General features: G+C 34.7%; 1 long non-coding RNA gene across 1 annotated transcript; it reads right to left on the bottom strand.

Annotated features, from left to right (window-relative positions):
• Nucleotides 1-2,096: 2,096 nt before the first annotated feature.
• LOC145950876 (uncharacterized) lies at nt 2,097-5,133 on the bottom strand. Its single transcript, XR_014428711.1, has 4 exons — nt 4,925-5,133; nt 4,739-4,810; nt 3,152-3,475; nt 2,097-2,711 (listed from the first exon to the last, which is right to left on the bottom strand). It is a non-coding gene; the product is annotated as an uncharacterized LOC145950876 (long non-coding RNA).
• Between the last annotated feature and the right edge of the window lie 17,791 nt (nt 5,134-22,924).

Below are 22,924 nucleotides of genomic sequence, written 5' to 3'. Positions count from 1 at the left end.
TCGATGCTTTTTGAAGGTCCAGTCGAAAAGTGTCGTTCTCGCACCTCAATACATCTAATTCGGCCGAGAGTTCGCGATTCTTGGCCGACACGGCCTCTGTCATTGAAAAGGCCTCAGCAGTAGCCTTGTCGGCCTCTTCCACCCTTTGCTTCAAATTCATCAGCTCGCCGATCGGCTCCATCGTGAGGTGATGAGCAAGTGCCAACAAACGTGCTTGCACTTCGCAAAAATATTTCCATTTAGACACGGTATCCAACCGGTCTAAGAATTCACGTCCATGCTCCGACACTGCATCAGACCGAACCAGTGTATCGGTAGAAACCTCCTCACTTAGGAAAGCCCGAGACATCAGAACGGGGGGCACCACAATCACGGTCCTTGACGGCGACGGCTCGACAGTTTGTTTCAACTTCTTCACCTTCTCCGGCCTTTCATCCTTACTCTTTCACTTTTGACCGTCTTGGTCAACTTCCTTTCCCTTCTTCCCCCTTCGGTGCTTGCGGTTCGGCGAAGGGGGACTTCGGTTATCTTGAACGGGGCGAGGAGTTTGGGCAAGGGCCGAGCTGCCCACCACCCCGGATGCCTTGGCTTGTTGGACTCGGCTAGCCAGCAAGTTGCGAATATTGAACTCATCAGCTCCGCTTGACACCATGATTCCTACAAAAACAATCAAGTGAACATCAATATGAATTTAGCTTGCGGCCAAAACACTACAAGAAAATTACGAATTACAGAGGGAAAGATCTCTCGCAAATCCCTCGCAAATCCCTCGCTAAACATAATGGCGAGGGAGTAGCGAGGGATCATTCCCTCGCTAAATTCAAGTCGCTAATTAGCGACGGATGCATATCCCTCACAATTCCCTCGCTACATTCCTTCTCTTTTCCCTCGCAACCAGCTTCGCTAGTCTGTCGCAAATTTGTGCCGCTAATTCTTCGTTACTGCCTCGCAAATGTAGAACCTAAATTCCCTCGCTAATTGTATTTAATATTTCCTCGCTAAAACGTCGCAAAACCTTCGCAAGATATTCGTCGCTACTCCGTCGTAGAGCTGTCAAAATGGGCCGTGGCCCGTGGGCCAACCCGGCCCACCTTGAAAACGGGCCGGGCCGGGTCAAAAAAAATAGCAGTTTTACAGTAAGTGGGTAAATTTAAACCCGGCCCACTTGGGCTAAACCCGTGGTGGGCCGGGCAGCCCACCAGCCCACTTTTTCCTATTTAGTTGCTTACCCTTTATACGAAATATGCGGAACTGCAGATAAAGAAATATAAGAGTTACCACTTACCACTGCATACGTAGACATTTGATCTCGATATTTTCGGTGAAAAGGAAGAATATTTGCTATAAAATACTATGATTTACCTTATCTGAATCAACAACATTATTATTAAATCTGTCCAGAATTTTTATACTTTTTTATTATTTTGTTTACATTGAAAATGAGGTGTTACTCTCATTTGTTTGACTTTTCTAGTGAGAAGGAAAAGTTCATGCATGCTCATCCGTGTTAATTTTATGGTATAGAAAATATATTACTAAATTTTGTTTGTATTTTTTTTTTAAATTTTTTGGTGGGTTGGTGGGCTGGCCCGTTTGACCCACCAACCCGTGGTGGGCCGGGCCGGGCCATAAAAATTTTGACAAAATTAAAAGTGGGCCGGGTTGGGTTGGCCCGTTTTTAAGGTGGGCCAAAGTGGGCTGGCCCGTTTTGACAGCTCTACTCCGTCGCAATATATCAATTGAGGTCCCTCGCAAATCCCTCGCTAAACCCTCGCAAATATGTCCTTCGCAAATCCCTCACAAATATGTCCTTCGCAAATCCCTCGCTAAACTCTCGCAAATATATCCTTCGCAAATTCCTCGTTAAACCTTCGCAAATATGTCCTTCGCAAATCTCTCGCTAAACCCTCGCAAATATGTCCTTCGCTAATCCCACGCAAATCCATCAAAGCATATGAATTGAGTTCCCTCGCGAATACCACGCTAATCCCTCGCGAAACCTTCACAACATATCTTGAGTTTCCTCGCGAATACCTCGGTAATATCTCGCGAAACTTCCTAATTTATCTATATATACATTATTCTCTCATGAATCCCTGTAAATATTCTACCTAATTTGATATTTTAAATAAATCTAAATCAACTACATAATTTTTTTTCAATTCGACATGATTTAAAATAAAAGTTGCATGTAACAATATCTCTTACAAAACCAAATTGTTAAATGTCTTACAAAATCTAAATTGTGCATACTATCTTAAAGAAACCTAAACTAATTAATGTCTTACAAAAAGAAAACCCAAATAACGAGTCATCCTAAATAGTAATCAACCTAAGCTAGTAAAATCATCATCTCGTCCTTGATCCTCCCTATGTTGGTTGGTTGATGGTGTTGTTGATGGTTGAACTGCTTGAATTATTTGCCTCATCATCTCTGGTAATTGTGTTTGCAAAAAAGAGGCCAATACATTATTTATAACTGCAGTGACCTGTTCTTCTGTCATAGGTGTAAGATTTGTAGAGGCACCTGCAACTTCTGGAGATGAAGCTTGGGTAGAGCTACTAGTTCCAAGATCCAAGCTATGTCCCATGCCATGCACTCTTTTCTTCTTGTTTTCACCTGCATCTTTTAACCAAAGATCAGAATCAATTACAGGATGAGATGAAGTGTCTTCTCCATATTTTTGTGTCATTGATTCTTCATATGTTTCCTACAAATAATAAACAAAAAAAAATAAGTGAAATAGTAAGAGGTTAAAAAAGTACATAATCAATCTTAAAATATAAAATAACATACAATAAATTTCTTTTCCCTAGTTGAGACAAATTCACCATCATTTTTTTTGTGAAGTTTGTTATACGCTTCACGATAAGAAACAAGACGATTCTCTTGGGCCTCCTGTAAAAAGATTACAGTACAAATTGTAAGTAATGAAATTTACCAAAGAAACTCATTAATTTTCAAAACCTTCAACTTTCACAACTTGTTAAAGAATTAAAAAAAACTGCACTTAAAAAAAATCCATGGGTAAAGATTTTTAAGACATCATTAATAACACAATTTTAATTGTAACAAATTCCAAATATTAGAATAGGAATAAAGCAAACATCACTCATTAATTATTGAAAAAATTCAATATGATTTGATTACCATAGCTTTTTTGTGTTGCCCGAAGCTTCTTGACCCTCTTGTGTGCACCATTGCTTCAGGCTGGGCAGCCCTGTTTTGTCTTCCAGCAACAGATTTCTTTTGCCATTATGGTGTCTTCCAAATGTCGATCAACTCATTCCATATTTCAGCTTTCATCCCTCTAGGCTTGTGAGCCCTTAAATCCTCATAATTTCTTGAGTTTTCTACTTTTATTGCTTTATCCCTGTCTTTACACAATTGATCAGAATACCTATCCATGCATGTTTTTTCCCAAACTTCCCTCGCCATCACACGATCATATTCTGATGCAAAATGATATTTTTCCTGCAATAATACAACTAAAGTTAATTACAACTAAGTTTCTTCTCTTATTGTTAATTTCTTCTCGTGTGTTAGAAATTATTAAGTTTTAGGAGACTATCAGCACCACACAAATTCAAGAGAAAGTTCTTCACGAGTTCCTTATAAAAAGGACATGCAAAGGTCTAAATTTTCATGATAGAAAATGGCTTCTATCTCTCATCTATCTTTCGTGTCCTTAGCCAATATTAATCTCTCTTCCAACTCCACCAATGCCCTTTCTTCCTTTCCTCCAATTTCACAATTCCAATCAGCTAAAAATGGAAAACCAAAACGTTATAACATTCCTAGAGTAACATCTGGTAGTGGAAACTAAAACAATCCAACACCAAACCTAAACACATCCGAAGGAGAACAACTCCAACATATTGTAGGACATAGGAGGAGCGTTTTGGTTGGCCTAGGAGGACTCTGTGGTGTTGTTATCCTAAACAACAACAACCCTTTTGTTTCTTCCAATCTAATTACAACTAAGATAAGTTATAGTCTTGAGCCTAAAGGTGTAAACTTGTGAAGATGAATTTTCTTCACAAGCATGTTACAGGAAAACCAGAAAAACCCTGTAGAATGAACAGTTTATTGACAGAAATTATAAAGAAGATAAATAAATTTATCTTTTGAAAGCTAAACTGCAAGCATACAATAGAACAAGCAAACCATAAGGTTGTATCCAAGAAACAACAAAAACATAAGGCACAAAATTGAAATGGCAAAAAATGAATTATATTCACATAGCACATTCACAAACTAATTGCTAAAATATACTTAAACCCACACTGCAGTTTCAGAACCTGGAGACTAACAAAACTGAAGAATTAATGCAAATACACATGTCATATAGTTCTACACTTGTTTTAAGCCACCAAAATCTAATGCAGCAGGTAATCAAATATAACATTAAAACACTTGAACAACAGAATAAAACTGAATTAAACTCATCAATAAGCTGTCCATATTGAAGTCTATAATCAAATCCAGAATCAATCACTGAACTCCTTCAAATAAACAAAAACTAAACAATAAATTGAAAGGCCAATCCCAATAGAATTTAATTCCGAATTGGTAATACATACAGGTAATGATGATTGGTTGAGAGTCCTCTACCAGTACCTGGATCTTGTAAGAAAAGATGATATAGATAAAGCAAACAAAAATCAGGATCCAAAGTAACACAACCTTTACACACTAATTTCTATATGACCAAATCATTTGAACATTGAAAAGTACCTTCCGTGTCCCTGGTGCATCTCTTTCTCTCAAATGCTGCTCTAATTCCTCCTTCTCTCTAATTTCTCTTTTCTTCAAATAATAGATACGGTGATTGAGTTGAGTTACCAAGATTGTAAAAAAATGTCTCATATGGTAACAAAAGGCAAATTGAATACCGAGAACTCAAGAAACAAATGAATTTACCTCCGAAAGCTTTACACCTTCAAATAGATACAGGGACCTTGGGGGCGGTTTGGGTTTGAAGAAGAGTGGAGAAGTAGGGATTTACTCAACCCGGTTCGCGCATATCGAGATTCTGGTTCACGCGTTTGGGTTTGGGGCGAAAAGCGATTACAGTGAGGAAGCGGTTACCATTTTGAGCGTGGTGGTGCAGGATTTGAGGATTTGAGGATTTGAGGTGGCGGTTACAGTGGAAGGCCCACGCTGATGAGTTCAAGCACCGTGCGTCTTGGCGATTTCTACGCGGAGGAAGAGAGGGAGTGGGAGTGGGAGCACCGCACCTTTCACCTCTTTCAAGTTCACCTTTCACCTTTCACCTTTGAAGAAGCAATTTCACTCTTAGGATTTAGGAGGGAAACTAAAAAGATAAGGCGCTAACAACTCTTTTTTTATTTATTTTATATAAGTATAAAAAATATTAGTTAATATAATTTTTTAAACATATTATATTATTAAATATAAATATTTTAAACTTTTTATTTGATAAATTTAAATAACTTTTATCTTTATAAATAAATTTAATTTAAACTATAATTAAAAATAACAATAAACTAAATAGAAATAATACTGATAAAAATATACAAAATGATATATTATTACAATTTTAATATGATATTATTTTAAATTCTAAAATAATATTAAAAAAGATAAATATAAGAAAAAAATTATACATAGTAATAAGTTGTTGTTTTAGTTTTAAAAATAATAAAATACTTGTATTTGAAAAAAAACTTATAAAAAAAAACACACACACACATATATATATATATAGAGAGAGAGTTATGGAGAGAAGGCAAATTAAATTAAATTTATTAAAAAAGATAGTAAAAAAAAACATGTTGAGCAAAAACATTTTTGAAAAAATCGTGATACCTGTTTAGAAAAAAGAACTTCCTTTATATATAATATGATAATTAACAAATATCTTGATAAAATTGACTAATATATATATAATTTATGCTTACTTTAATTTTTCAAATATTATATATGAAATATAAGCTAAATATTAATTTAGAGTTTTTTAATGTTGATCCTTCCAATTTTTTAAAATTATTTTTAATCCTTATAGGATTATCCTTTCTCAATTTCAATCTTTATAATATTTTTTTTTCAAAGTTTAGTCAATATAAGCTTATATTTTTTCTTTCTAATTTTTAGTTGTTAGTACGAAGTTACATGAACTAAAGTGAAAGAAAATTATAATATATATTTAAAGAACTAAAATTTGAAAAATGCATATTTATAAGGATAAAAATTTAAAGAACTAAAATTGAGAAAACATGAACTTACAGAGACTAAATTCATATATAAATCAAAATAAACAAAAATATTTTAAATTATCATAATTAAGAAAACAAAACATACACAGACTAAATTCATATTGCAAACATATAAATTATATTTAAAATTTATGATGATATATATATATATATATATATATATATATGTGTGTGTGTGTTTTAAAAAATATATATGAGTGAAAATTCAGTTACTTCAAAAGTAACTCTTAAAAGAGTTATTTAATGAATGTAATTACGTTATATATTAAATTTCTTATTCAATAAATTAAGTCTAAAAATTTGTATACTTTATCTTTTAATCAATAGTTTTATTTAATAGATAATTTTAGATAATATTTAATAATTTTTCAAATTAATATTAGATAATATTTAATAATTTTAAAAATATTTTTAAATACTCAATAATTAAAAAAATGAAGAGATAACAAATAAGATAAAATATATATAAGTAAAATAAAAAGAAAAAAATATGAGGAATTTCAAATTCTTACTTTTTTGGGAGAATTTGAAATTCTACTATTTCAAGAAATTTTACAAATACTTGAATTTCAAATTCTACTAGCAACGAAATCTCTTATTTGCGAGGGATTAGCGAAAAACCTTTTCCCTCACTAATTTGCGAGGGCTATACTTATAACTCATTAGCGAGGGATTTGCGACAAGCAAACTCCCTCGCTAGATGAAAAATTCATTTTTATATTTTGGCTCATAATTTGGCGAGGGATTTGCGAGGGATTTGCGAGGGCCTAAGTTCCTCGCTAAATAAACACTAGCTTTAGCGACGGATTTGCGAAGAGATGAAGGTTGGTTGCAAAATGATCCTATTTAGCGAGGGATATAAATTCAAGCTATTTCCTCGCTAATTAGCGAGGGATTAGAGAGGGACTGTATTCTTCACCAGTCCCTCGCTAATTAGCGAGAAAATAGCTTGGATTTATATCCCTCGTTAAATTCCCTCGCTAATTCGCGAAATTCTTGTAGTGAAACAGGACAAATCACATACCTATTAAGTCACTCTCCCATTTAGGAGATTCGACCACGTTTATTAATGACCTCGTCGGCAAGCGTCGAGGGAGGCGCAACAAAAATTATAAGTCCTTCTCCTCTTCGGTTGTGAGAAGCTCTTCCGGCACGTCATCATATGGCCGAGGGGCACGCATCCAATACAACGGAAACAAACTCTTATCGTCAACCCCGAAGAAAAAACGATGCCCATTCAGACAAATGGTTACTCGGAAGAACCCAGCTTTGAAGTTCTTGTATGACGAAGTGAAGCTATCTAGAAGTTGCCGACTCCCCACTCGGTTAAGAGATACCCACTTCGCCAAACCCGATGGCCGAGAAGAATAAAAATAAAGAAAGAGCAACGGGGAGGGCCTAATGCTCAGGCATCGGCACAGGTGTTTGAAACCTTGCAGTTGAGCCCAGCTATTTGGATGTAGTTAGGTCGGCGCCACATTCAATACCCTCAGCACCCCCATTGTGAACTCATCAAACGGCAGTTTCACCTTAAGATCTCGCAAAAGGCAATCGTACATATAGAAGGATTCCATCTTCTCGGCCCGCTTGTCCAAGCAAACCATGTCGGGGTTTGGAAAGGCGTTGTTTCGGCAAGCCCGAACCCCGATCGGGTATGGCTCTTCTCGGGTGTCAAAATCCAAACACTTGGTGTATTCCAACAAGTTCATGATCATGGTGGTGTCTCGATAACGGGAGTAATACGAGGTCACCTCCCCGTTCACCCATTCGTACTCAAGTACTTCGGACGGCCCGTATCGTTGACGAGTGGAAACGCGTCTAGGTCTGGTCGGCACTTATGGACTCCCACTTGTAGACGTCTCTTCGAAAGTATCACCACTCTCAGTAGGACGATCGTCCTCATTCGGCGATGGTATTTCTACATATGATTGACCCGATGTGACGTAGAAAGTTGGTGTTTTAGTAGCCCAGAACGGGCCGTTCCAAGTTATTAAAATGACCAGTAAATCGTAGCTGAGAACGGGCCGTTCTGGAGGGAGAACGGGCCGTTCTAGTTGGAGAACGGGCCGTTCTAGAAGGAGAACGGGTCGTTCTGGAGGGGAGTACGGGCCGTTCTGGATGGAGAACGGGCCGTTCTGGATGAGTTCCAGAACGGGCCGTTCTGGATGAGTTCCAGAACGGGCCGTTCTGCATGTAATTTATGTACGTGTTGAGGAGGTGCAGAACAGGCCGTTCTAGATTCGGTACAGGCCGTTCTGGCCACTCCAGAATGTCTATAAATAGAGGTTGTGGGCAGTTGAGGAGAGGAGGTTTTTAGAGAGAAGTTCTAGAGAGATGGGCTCTGGACTTACTTTTGAAGGATTGAAGTTTCGGGTTGAACTTCGTAAAGGGAATTCTGCTTCTTGGCTATCCTGATCCGATCTTCAAGTAAGGGAAGCTAGTTCTTTGGCTGATTTTCTGATGATTGATGAGCTGTTTTGATGAAAACGAGTTTTCGGGGTTTCCGGGGTTTTGATGAAAATCTTGGGGTTTTTCTTGATTGTGGTTGCATGTGGAAAAGCTGGGATTACTGGGTCGTTTGATGAAAATGTGATGTTTTGGGATCGATTGCATACGTCTGGAAAGATGAGTTGGTGCAGGTTTTAAAGAAATTTTCGAAGTTTGAGGGTTGTTGTTGGGTATCACGTCGGGCACAGTTCTTCGTGCCGGGCGCGTGACCATCAGAGAGCTCCATTGGGCAAGCCGTCGGGCGCAGTGGTGTATGCGCCGGGCGAGCTTGTGGGTGTGAGCCTCTGGATGGCCCTCGTTGGGCGTGGTTGGACCACGCAGGGCGCGATATCAGTAAGTGACATTGCTTGGGGATTTCTGGTGTGGCACCGGGCGTGACCTTATCTCGTCGGGCGTGGAGACTCCTTGGGAGTCTCTGCCGGAGGTGGCGCCAGGCGTAATTTATATTGCGCCGGGCGTGAGACTTTGGGGAAGTCTCTACTTACCCTGCGCCGAGCGAGGGTTTGTACGCCGGGCGTGTGAGACCTTCTAAGGTCTCTGCCTCCTAGCACGCGCGGGCGCAATGGGAATTGCGTCGGGCGCGCTGAGCCCTGGTGCTCTCTAGTTGTGCCACGCGGGGCGCGACCATGAGCGCGTCGGGCACAGACATGATATTTGATGTTAAGCTGTTATGTATAGAAATTTGCTGATAGATATGCTGAGCTGAGCTGAGCTGAGCTGTAGATGTTAAATATTGTTATGCTGACTAGTTGATAATGTTGAATTATGATGAGTTGTTGTAAGTTGTTTAGCTGAGCTATAAGCCGCTATTGTTGTATGTTGATATTGTTGTGCTGTAAGTTGTTTAGCTGAGCTGTAAGCCGCTATTGCTGTATGTTGATATTGTTGTGCTGTAAGTTGTTTAGCTAAGCTGTAAGTTGCTATTGCTGTATGCTGATATTGTTGTGCTGTGCTGAGCTGTATGTTGTTATTGCCACTAATGTGGTGTTGTTATTGCTGATATGTAGTGTTGTGCTCCGTGTTGTTAGGAGCTGTTGTAGGCCGTAAGGCTGAGCTGTTGTAGGCCGTAAGGTTGAGTTGTTGTAGGCCGTAAGGCTGAGTTGTTGTAGGCCGTAAGGCTGAGCTGTTGTAGGTCGTAAGGCTGAGCTGTTGATCACTAAGGGTAGAAGAGATGTTTTCTGAAATTCCTCATCCCATTGTGTGGATTGAGTGGCTATGGTGCTCTTCGAGCCCAATTTGTTGAAAACCCTCCCTGGAAAGCTGACCCTTGGAGTGGTAACTTGTTGTTCTCCTCTAAGTCTTAGTGGTCCCGTGTGTGGGCAAGGTCGAGGCACACATGTACAAAGCGACCACGGTATAGGGGCCAGGTCGAGCTATACCGATTACAAGCGACCAATACTAACTTATATGCGTGACGACGCATTGTGTGTTTACTACTGTTTACTGCTATGTACTGCTATTTTCTGCTGTTATTGCTGAATGATGTGAAATGTGTGCTGTTATATATATTAAGTTGATGTTGTTAAGATGATTGATGTGCTGATAGCTGTAGCTGTTTATTATTCATATATTTATATATGTATGTTGTTTCTTTCACTAGATTACCCTTTGTTGTTTCCATGTGGTTTGGACTGCGATGCTCATACTATGTATGGGAGCAGGGCAGGGTTAGGTTGGTGTTTGCTGAGGAGAGTCTGCAGCTAGCATATGAAGTTTTATTCTTTTGATGTATTTAGCTACTTAGTTAGCATTTGCTGGATGTATTTTGTACACTCTGATTCTAGACGAATTTGGACCTTGTATATATATATATATATATATATATATATATATATATATATATATATATATATATATATATATATATATATATATATTCTAGATCCTATATGTATATACTTGTTCGTTTCTGTGTAGTATTCTGGTGTGATGTGCTGTGTGTATTGACCAGGCGGGTCGTTACACCCGAGCCCTTGGACGATAACCCCTTAGATGATGATGGCCGAGCCCCACTAGCCGAAGAACTTTCGAAAGAATTCGCCATAAAATCAAACTTACCAAGAATGAGACTTTGAAACGGTCACTCGGCGTGCTTAGTTGGATCTCTGAACTTGCTCGGACAATACACTTCGGTTGAGAGCGACGCGTGAGAGGCCCTACCACTCATGACTATATATAACCAATGAAAAAGGCGGGAAAATTCAAAAGTTTGAAAATAATAACCGCCTGATCTTCAAGATCCAAGGGCTGAGATTGCCTAGACCTTTCGACTTACCACAAGACTTAACTTCACCTCTATACCCTTGAAGAAGGTTTCCCTTCTCCAAGGCTGGGGGGCAAGTGTACTAGCAAGACCATTCGGCCATCAGGTAGCCGATATCCAATCGGCACCTGAACGGCCGAACCAGTTAGCCGACAACTGATCGGCCATCGAATACTCCATAAACTCATATCACCCCTAATCAAGAGCTAAGGATTACCCCTAATCAAGGGTTAAGAGTTAACCACACCAATAAGCCGATTAGAGGCCTATTACCTAATATGATAATCCTGTTGTAAGGCCCATGGGAGTCAGGGCCCATTAATGTCAGTATAAATAGCTCATGTCACGAGGTAACGTCAGTGTTCATTAATTGCTATCGATATTTGTGTTTGTCCTGACTTGAGCGTCAGAGTGCCTTTTGCAGGTACCCTCCCTCTCACCGAGATATTCGTTTGAAGTTCTCGTTCGGTCCTCAAAGACAGGAAGATTACTATTGTGCCCCTCAGACAGGTACATCTTGTATATTAAACTCAAATATTTTCCTTTGTGTGATAGCACTTTTAAGAATTTTTTTAAAGTTTTTAAAAAAATCTTTTAACTATTGATATAACTTTTACATTTTATTTATTATAATTATTTATGAATTAAATTTTAATATTTTTAAATAAATAAAAAATAAATAAAAAATAATCTTGTTCTATATGATCATAAATCTAAAATATAGTTTTCATGTTTAAAAATATCTGTTTATATAAATTTTAAATATAATTTATATATTAAAACATAATATTAATTTATATGTATAATTTATTATAATTTTAATTATATGATAAACATTTTATCTCTGTATTGTAAATATTAAAATACTAATTTATCATAAAAACTACTTCCGGTTAAATGCATGGCATACACTTGTTTAATTGATTTTGAGTTTAGGATTTCATTTTAATTGATTATCATCTGATTTTAATTGATTAAAATCACTCTTAAATTATTTTTGGTTACTGTAGTGGAAGTTAATCTACTCTACAGTTGTTATAATAGATCAAAAGTCACTTTTTTTCTCATTGTTTCTATTTAATCGGTTATTTATATTATAATTGATTACACAATGTCATATTCCACTGTATACATGGATATAAATAATTTAATTTATATTATAACTTTTCTTATTTCATCTAAATTAATTAAGTAATACAAGATTTAATTTTCTTAAATAAAATTTTAAATTATTTTTGGGTAAAGAAGATTGAACATAAGTTCTCATGTTTCTAACTACCCAATCCCTCTCCACCCAACCACTAAGTTAATTTTAATAATTTTTATATAAAATTTTATATTTAAATCTTATAAATAAAATAAAATAGAAAATATAGTTGTAAGATGAGAATCTATTAAAGATAATCATTCAATTTTTTTGATAAATTTTATTAATAAAAAATTAACAGATATTTTTATATTAATAATATAATTATAAAAAATTTATAATATTATTTTTCTTTAATTTTTTATTTATTTCAAAAAAATAATTTAAAATTATACTCTATTTATTTATTTATATATTTATTCTATTTTTATTAACTGTATTTTTTTATATTATTATTAAACGGCGTAAAAGATTCTCTCATAACATGTACAGTATAAAAGGATTATGTTTTTTTTATCCATAGTAAGAATTAAGAATTGAATTCATTCACACTTTTTTAAGGAGAACTTAAATGATTATTTTACATTTCTCGAATAAATAACTCTAAAAGTGAATTAATTAAGAGTTGTTAGCATGATTTTATTTGAAAAATCACTATTTTATAATCTCAGTACATCATTATAAAACTTTAGTTTTATATAAGTTAAACATAAACTTATTCATAATATTTTTTTTAGAGAAGCTATTTAATAAAATTTTTATAAATACTTTAATTTTAACTTCTTAATATGTTTTTTTCCCATATTTTTCTCTTAAGAAATGTTTAAGAAAAAATTATCTAACGATATATTTATTAAGGAGAATTATAATAACACCGATGTAACTTTTACTAAGAATTACACTGCTTAATAATTTTATATTAATTAAAAAATTTGTAAATCCAATCGTTAAATTAAAAGTTCTTTATTCTTAGATTATATATACAAAATTTTATATTAATTTAAGATAATTTAATACTTCATTTTTATAAAACAAAATTGACGTAATATATTCATTTCAAAATATACTAAAATATAAAAATTTTGATTACTTTCAAGTTCTCGTTCAATTTTAACAAAATTTGATATACACATATAAAGTGATATAAATTTTAATTTAATGATTAAATTTCAAAAATTCACAATTAATATAAAGTTATTAAATATTATAATAGTAAGTAAAAGTTATATCGATATTTTCTCTTATTTATTACAAGATAAAGTTATGACATGAGTAAAATGTTAGCTTACCTTTGTGGGGTGCTTTTCCTTTGGTTTGGAGTGTCGGCAGAAGGAAAATTGGAGAGGGTTGTCCCGTGAAGCAGCAAAGAAATATTATTCCGTGAAGAAAAGGATAATATAAAATTAATAATAAACGGTGTAAGTGATGAAGTGGTGAAGGCATTTCCACGTGAAAAGACATCGAGCGTTACAAGAGAGTGTGTGAAATTGTGCCGACAACAACTCTTGTCTTCTTGCTTTTCACTCACGAGCACTTCCTTTCCTTTGCGTATTCCACCTCTACTATTCTCATTACACCTTTACTTTCTTTTACTCTGGGGATGGCCTATGTGCAAAATAGAAGGGAAACCTCAAATCACGAGGGAAATAATAAGACAAAAATAAATTATCTTTTTTATTATTATTTGTTGAAAACAAATGAGGCTGAACTTTTTAGATAAGATTCACGTAAAAAAGGATATATTTCTATCTCAAGGGGAGCATAATTAGGAGGAATAGTGTTTTTCAAGTTTTAGTTTATTTTTATAATAACATAAACATAATCATTAATAATTGTTCAGATATGGAGAATGTTTAAGGTTTTATTTATACCTTTAATTAAAGACATAACATTCAAAAGTGTAATATGTCTCTATTTATTTAGGAGTAGGGTTTTTATATTTGATTATTATGAGTTTATGGACTCCAAAAATTTTAAGATTTGATAAGGTTGTTAATTATCAGTACATGATCTTAATTAATAAAGATAAGATTTTGTGTCAGATATAGGCATTAGGTCATATTTTTTGTCAACATCCCTTGGAGATTGAGTTACTTAGTTTACTAGGGATATAATTGGTGAAGTAATCGACCAAAACCTCTCGGCTATACCCTCTAAGTTTGATCTTCTCAATTAGAACCTATCGGCTAAAACCTTCAAGCAAAAGTTAACAAGGAGCATGAAATGTGTAGAGGCTAAGTTGTAGCATTCGACCAATCCCCTTGGTTATAAGGTCTCGGCCAAACCCTCTTTGACCTAATCCTCTCAGTCAAAATTTTTCGATCAGACCCTCTTAACTAAAAGTCTGGAGGGTATGCTTGTCCACTAGTCTCAAGCATGAAAGGCATAGAAGCTAAGTTGCAACACTCTTTTGACAAATGTTTAAAGTACTCAGTTAGAAGCTTTTGATTAGACCCTCTCAACAAAAAGTAGGGAGGGTACACTTGCCCACCAACCTTGAGCATGAAAGGTGTAGAGGCTAAGTTGTCATGTCAATTAGATTTTAATATGCTTACTAATGTACGAAGAGTGGGAAGTCGGCCAAAAGGAGATTGAGTCATTGTTGTTCATCCTAAAGAAGATTAAGTAGTTGAAAATTTTTCAAGCTCTCCAACCTTAAGCACAAGGTATGAGAAGGCTATCACATTCACAACCTCCACTCGGCATTTTTTCGACAGGAGTACACAAGTTGTCAACCTTGAACACAAGGTGCAAGAAGGCTTTTAAGTATACAACATCCACTTGACATTTTTTTGATAGGGTACACAAGTTGTTAGCCTTAAACACAAGGTGTGAGAAAGCTTTTAAGTATACAACCTTCACTTGACATTTTTTTTTAGAGGTTAAGAGCATGATTGTAAATGTCTAATTTCATCACATAGTCACTTGAAAGAAGCCTACAAATTGGTTGTTTCAACTCAAAAGCATATTGTTGGCAAAATACCTAGAGGTATAATAGTGGACTCAATACCTGGATGGTACACAAGTCGGCAAAATACCTAGATGAAACAATAGTCATCAAAATACTTAGATGATACAATAGTCGAAAAAATAGCTAGATGGTACAATGGTTGGCCAAATATCGGGATGGCACACTGTTGAGTGTCCTTTTTTGTATGTTTTGCACTCAACTTTTGACAATCTTTATATATAATTGTAGATAATATATATGTATTTCACCCCTTTAATTTATAGAATTAAGTCATACTATAAGAGTACAGGAGTAGTAGCAATCTTAATGAATTTTCTCATTTTGTGCAGGATCTTTTGGCTAGGCAGAGATCCACAGCCATAGTTGTGGATCTGGAGCTCGAGTTGTGGAAGTTTGGGAAGGATTTAGAGGTCCAGAGACTTGCAGCTATAGCTGTGGTTCTGCAGCTATAGCTGTGGAAATCTGGAGTGCTCATTTTTGGTTCCAGAGACTTGAAGCTACAGCTGCAAGGTCCAAGGCTTGAGCGTTGAGGCTTGGGAAATCAAGAGAAGCCACAGAGACTCACAGCCATGGCTGTGGTTCCACAGCTACAGCTCAGGAAGTTGCTTAATAATAAAGGAGTCTCCACAGCCATGGCTGCAGAGCTACAGCTGCAGCGCCAGAAGTTACTTCACCTTGAAGGATTCTCCACAGCCATAGCTGTGGTTCTACAGCTGCACCGGTGGAGTTAAAAATTTCACTTTTTGCCCAATTTTAGAGCTGATATAAAAGGGAAAAAGGAGGAGAACCTGGGAACAGAATAGGGAGCACGAATTTAACAGAGAAAAACAGGGGAAAAGCTTGTGAAGAAGGAAGAACGAAGGAAGAACAGAGACTTGGAAGCTGGATCCTTTGGGAACGAAGATCAACTCCATTTCTTCATCCTTTGCTTTGTAATTTCTTCTTTTCACTTTTTGATTCTATAATGGCCATGGGTGGCTAAACTTCTTAAGGATTGGTTAGATGTAACTACTAACTCCTCTTCTTCTTAAATATATGCATTTTGATCTCATTATTTGTGTAATGATTCTTCGCTTAACGCTTATATCGGCTTGATCAACCGTTGTATGATTTTTGGCTTTTGAATCCAGTTGGAAAACGCTTTCGAAAACCCGAACTGAATCTTGCACCTAATCACCTCTTGTTCTAGGAATAGACTTGATTTGGTTAGTCACATTGTTCAAGTTATTGTTCTTAATGCGAAGTGTTAGACTCAAAACATTGAGGAATCATGTTTTGAGCTTAATGACTTTAGGATTCAACCTTGAGGAATCTTGTTGGATTATTTAATGAACGTGGAAATAATGAAATTAGAATTGCATTTATGTTAAGAAGATCTATGAGTTAGCAAGTGCTCTAAGCTAATCCTTGTTTCTTAATCATTGTCTTTACTACATTTGCTTTATTGTGTTGTTTGAATCTGTTTTCACTCAATTGAATTTTTAAACTCATTCTCTTTTAAATCATTTGAGCGAGAATTACTAAACACGCAAATCCCTGAGGACGATCTTTAAATACTACTTCGAAACTTGGTTCACTTGCCAAGTGATAAGTTTGCGAAAATCTTCATCACACACTTGCCTTCCATCCCCAAGCATCAAAACCCGAAGGGGCTTAACTATTGCTTAAAAATGACATATAGTCGGCTAAATACGAGAGTAGTAAATTAATAGGTAAAATACCTAGCAGAGTACTAGATGACAAAATACCTAGAAGAATACTAGTTAGTAAAATACCTAGAAGAATATTAGTTGGAAAAATACCTATTAAATAGGAGTTGGCAAAATATTTAGATGGTACAGTGGTCAGCCAAATATTGGGATGCTTAAAATCACGATGGCCGATTACAATTGTGTTGCAAGAAGACCTACTTGTTGATTCTTCGAGTGGTTTCTAATCGTGTTGGTCGATTGTAATTGTATTGCAAATGGTCCTACTTGTTGATTCTCTGATTCGCTTCTAATTGTGGTGGCCGATTGCAATTGTGTTACAAAAGGACTTACTCGTCGGTTCTCTAAGTCACTTCTAATTGTGGTGGCTGATTGCAATTTTTTTGTAAGCAGTCCTACTTGTTGATTCTGATTCGCTTCTAATCATAGTGGTCGATTACAATTGTTTTCTAAGCATCCCTACTCATCAATTTTCCAAGTCGCTTCAAATTGCAGTGACCAATTGTAATCGTATTGCAAGAAATCATACTCATTGATTCTCCTATTCTTACATAGTCGTCATCCAACTGTAGAATATGATAATTTTGCAAGTTCACTAAAAAATGTCATTGATTTGAAATGAAATTAAAAATAGGAGGCTTCCTTAACAAAATTTAATGAAAAACAATGAAAACTCAATGGAAATACTAAATAATAAAAAACATAAGCTTTCAAAACCTAGTATTAATTTCTACCAATTGAACTTCTTGAGTCAAACCGCTATGAGTGAACACTCCCTCTCACTCGTGTGTTATTCTTATAACATTTTTTTGCCACCTTTGGGTCAACATGAAACACTCCTATCGAACCGTCTTCTATAGGATACTTAACTTTTAGATGAGTAGTTGACACCATTGCACCCAATTTGTTCGAAGTTGGCCTCCTAAGAAGAATGTTGTATAAGGATGGGGCATCCACCACCAAGAATACTGTACCACCAACGTTGTTCCTCTCGCCATCTTCACCAAAACCCCTTTACACCTTCTTCAATTGATAGTCCTTAGGACGTAGGAGAAATTTCACCATAGTACCACAGTGGGTGCCAAAATGTTTTGGTCTAGAGAATGTTTAGGGTTTCATCTAGGCGTTCAACCAAAGCCAAAATATTTAAAAGTGTATATGTCTCTCTTTACTCTAGGGTTAGGATTTTTATACTTGACTATTATGAGCTTATGGGCTTCAAGAATTTCAGGATTTGATTAGATAGTTACTAATATGCGATCTTGACTAAAAAAGATAAGATTTTGTGCTAAATATGAATCACAGGTCGAATTTTTGTCAACATCCCTTAGGGAGTCGAGTTACTCGATTTATTAGGGATATGATTGGTGAAGTACTCAATGAAAACCACTCGATCAAACCTCCTCGGTTTGATCCTCTCGTTCAGATCCTCTCGACCAAAACCTCTCAACAAAAAGTTGGGAGGGTACACTTGCATACCAATATCGAGCATGAAAGACGTAGAGACTAAGTTGTAGCACTTGGGTCGATCTTCTCTATTAGAACCTCTCGATAAGAACTTTTCAATCAAACCCTCTCAACAAAAAATCAAGAAGATACAATAATAAATTAAATTTATTAACATTTACTCTCTTATTTATAGAAGAAATATATTTTCGTAACATATAACTTCAATTTTCTTATAATATATCCAAAATATAAATTTTTACAACATTATTTATTAAAAAAAATAAGTGTATTAATTCTTAAAAATTTTGCTAATATATCTGTTTAACTTTTGAAAATAATATTTTAACAAGTTACACCTATAATTTTTTAAATACATCTAAAGCGAAAATTTACTAAAATACTCATAAGTGAATGTTATTAATAAAGTTTATAATAAATTATAATATGTTAAAAATAATGAAGAAAAACGTTTCATTTTTCTAAACTTCTTTTACTTTTTTTTCTATATTTGTATTATTTAAGCAACATACATTTAAATTAAGAATCTTATCCAACTTATCTAAACTTTCTTTTACAAAAATTAAAAATAACATACTTTTTATACTATTTTCCTTTAGTTTTTATCCTTTTTTCCTTTCTATTTTACACCCCATCCAAATAAAAAAATTAATATTGTAACAAAACAGATCAAATATAATTAATTTTTCAATTTGTATTAAAATTATTTATATTTTTTTAATGTCTGTATTTCTCTCTTTTCTTATGTTCAAATTTCACATATCATTTGTGATGGAGAAGATAGGAGGAGTGAATGTTGTTCTTCTCCTATTCTTCACCTAGGCTTGGATCTTCTTCAAGGAGCTTGAATCCGAAGATGGAGAACTCTGGAATGATGAAGGAACACGAGTGGAATGAGGTCTAGACTTGGATGGAAGCATCCAAGCTCAAGCATCAATGGAGAGCACACTTCAAAGAGAAGGATTCTAGGTGAATTCCTAAGGTTTTTGAAGTTGAACTCAAGGAGACTTTGAGAGGGAAACTCGGCACTATGGCTCACAAATTTCATTAATCATTCAAAGTGAATACAAAAGGTGAAAGAATGGCTTAAGTATGCACGGAATTGTGACCCATAGGTGCCTAAACTAAAGCCTCACAAAATGGCGCCTAAAGTTTGAATTCAAATTTGAATTTTGAATTCAAACTTTGGTGCACATGTGTAAGTCCGAAAATTTAGGTACCAAGGTGCATTTAGGTGTGATTTGAGAGTCATTTAGGGTTAATTTGAGTGGCACATGTTCAGCCACCCATGGTGCTAAACATGTGACTCAAATGTAACTTAAATGACTTCCAAATTAAACCTAATTTAACCTAATTAGCATACTTTAGTATTCCTTGTATTTTCCTATTCTAATGACCTAATTACATTGGTCAAACAATTACAATGGAAAGGAAAAATTACAAGAATGAAAATGAGCCCAATATTGGGTACCAAAAGCCCAAAGGCCCATGAAGCCCAAAACTAGGCCCAACTAGCCTAAAACCTAAAATGCTACTCTATGTGGTCCAAAATACAAGACCAAAATATATGATACCTATACTAACATGATGTATACAAAACATATGAAAATAGCTATAACAAACTATGGCCCATGAAAAGTTCAACTTAGGCCTTCCCAGGCCCATAAGGCCCATTGGGCCCTGACTGGCCCAAACCTTCATGTCTAGCCAACTCCTCTTGGATCTTTGAGTATGTCACCTCTTGCACTCCAAAGCATGATTCCATCAATTTGTCAATCCAAAAAGTTTTATTTAGCGAGTTAAAGTTGCAATTTCATCCAAGAACATTAAAATGTATTTAACTATTAAGTATCTTTTTCCCATATTTTGTTTCTAAAATAATATTGTTCAAAATTCTGTAACACTTTTATTATCGAAGATTTGAAAATATGGAGTTGTTTTAGTTACCATTAAGTAATTTAATTTTAATTTAGGGTTTGTGTGTTGATTATTTTTAGTAGATCTCCTCTCTCTTGACTACAATTTTTTTTATTTATAAAACTCAAACTTAAAAGAAAATGGATAAAAGGTTGAATAAGTGAATTTAAGATAGGAAAAGTAATTGGGCAAAAAGTTAATATGAAATAATATATACATTGTGAGTTATAGGGTTTAGAGACAATAAGGAGATCAAAATTGTGTAGCTTTCGGTACCAAACTTGAAACCAGGAATATGCATCTATTGACTATTGGATCAAGTTTGGTTTTGTTGTGCTCTAAAGTTAAGGCATAACTTAAAAGACCCAAAAACTCTCGAGTTAAGTTGAGCAAGGGGCTTTTGATATAACATCTCAAAAGGATATTTTTTTATTTATCAAGAACATGTGAGGGAAGTCTAATTAATTAAATGAAAATGTGTAACAACATAAGACAGTTTTTTTAGGGAAATGTGATAAAAAAAAAGAAGAAAGTAGGCTTTTAGTTACATTTAGAATGTGAAGATGTCTCCTTTCTACAACAAAATGTTCTTGTGATGTAGCATGAAGTTGGATGTAAAATTTCATACTTGTTATAGAGTTGGGGATAAATAAACTCAATTCCATTATTTGATCTAACAGGGTTTATAGAGAATGAATTTGTTTACTCTAAGAGTAAGTTTACATAGATAACTCATATTCTACATCAAATTTTAACGATCCAACTGTTAAGTTTAAAATTCTTAATGCATAAATCAAATCTGCAAATTTAAAAAAAAATATGAAAGTCATTTGATACTTTTTTTCATTAATTCAAATCAATGTATAAAATGATTTTATGACCATATATCTGTCAATTTGAATTAATAAAATGAAGTATCAAATGATTTTTAAGTTTTCTAAAAATTTGCAGACTTAATTTATGCATTAAGAACTTTAAATTCAACGGTTGGATCGTTAAAATTTGATGTAGAACATGAGTTATTAAACAGGATAAATATAAATTGACTTATTCCGAGAGTAAACAGATCCCTCCTCAGATTTATATATAGTTGTATTAAAATGATTTTTAACAAAATTGATGAAATTTTCAACAAGTTTTCTAGCTTTTTTTTTTAGTTACACAAGGAAAAACCCAAATGTGCCTTGTGAAATCATCAATGATAATAAAATATATATTTTTGTCTAAAGTGGGAACTGGGAATCTAACTCAAATGTCCATATGGACTAATTCAAAAGGCTCGTGAGTAGCTATAATACTAGAGTTAAAGGGAAGGGTTTTTTTTTTCTTCAAATGACATGTATCACATATACAAACTTGATCAAGAATCTTTCTGGATGGATGGTCTAATCTTAATTCCCAAACATCATTTGCAGAATTCAAACCGTTTACATGTATAGAATCAGAATTAGCAATACAGCAAGAAAAAATAGGTGTCATTGGCCTTTTTAATTCTTCCTTAAATTGCTAGCTCACTTTCATTTAGGGATATATAGAACATTGCCAAGAGGTATTAGAAAACCGCACATAACCAAACATTGATCAACTTGATAAAAATAAATTTTTAAAAATAGTAGGAGATAAAAACAACTCTTGAAGTCAACATGAAAGTTGTAGATAATTATCTTAGATGTCTAATAAAATTAAGATCAACTTGATAACATAAATACATATCTAGATAACTCGTATAGACCACACGACTTCATAGAAGGTTAAAAAAAAAAAAGAATTTGTGAGTTATTTTATTTCTTAAGTATTGTTTAATCTTGAGACTTTGTACCTATATGTGATATGAAACATGGATATTGAATTGAGAAGGATGTGTACAATGTGTGAGACATTGATTAATCATGTTATAATGTACAATGTTATGTTGTGGGATGATGTTATGATGATGATGTATAGTGACATATGATGCATGAAATGAATGATGATGTGGTATGAGGAATATGTGATATGTGAAGTGAGATCATGTGGTTGTAATGCATTGAGTCATGTTTGACATACATCATATGCATAAAAATGTTTTTAAGGGTACAATACGAAATACACTGTCAGGGAATGCCTCCTTGGGTAAAAGCTTGAGGATTAATCCTTGGGGATAACTTGATTTATAAGTCCTAGTCTCGTCCATTGTGTACATGGGATATATCTTGCACAACTCAACCATCTTGACTAGGCCCTGGTAGTATGTCCTTCTTGTGAGAGTGCATAGAGGGTGTGATGTGACATGTACTTCTAGATTACTCTACATGTATTGTTAATGGCAATGCACAAATGTGATATTTTTACTAGTGTCACATGCATGTTAGCATGTAATACGTCTCCATTGCATAATGCATTTTAATCTTATCTATTATTGCTTATTATGCTATGAATGAACAACTGTGATGATATTGTTTATCTGTGTATGCTATACATTATTGTATGTGTTGTTTGTGTTTGACTAACTAGTTTTCATTCTTACATTGTAAGTAAAAGTGAAATGTTTCTCGCTCCCTTTGTTTTGTGTGATTTTCTTGTAGATTTTGTAGGTGACCATTAATATGGTGTTGAGGATGTTGGTGATGAGGTTTAGTCTTCAATGTTGGGTTTTGCTTTGATAGAACATGTGACATCAGAGCTTAGTTAGGATTAATTAAGATTTAATTCATGTCGTTTAA

This window comes from Cajanus cajan, chromosome 8, assembly GCF_000230855.2.
Source record: "Cajanus cajan strain Asha chromosome 8, NIPB_CcT2T_4, whole genome shotgun sequence".
Classification (NCBI taxonomy): Eukaryota; Viridiplantae; Streptophyta; class Magnoliopsida; order Fabales; family Fabaceae; genus Cajanus; species Cajanus cajan.
This window is presented reverse-complemented; position numbering and strand designations above follow the sequence as displayed.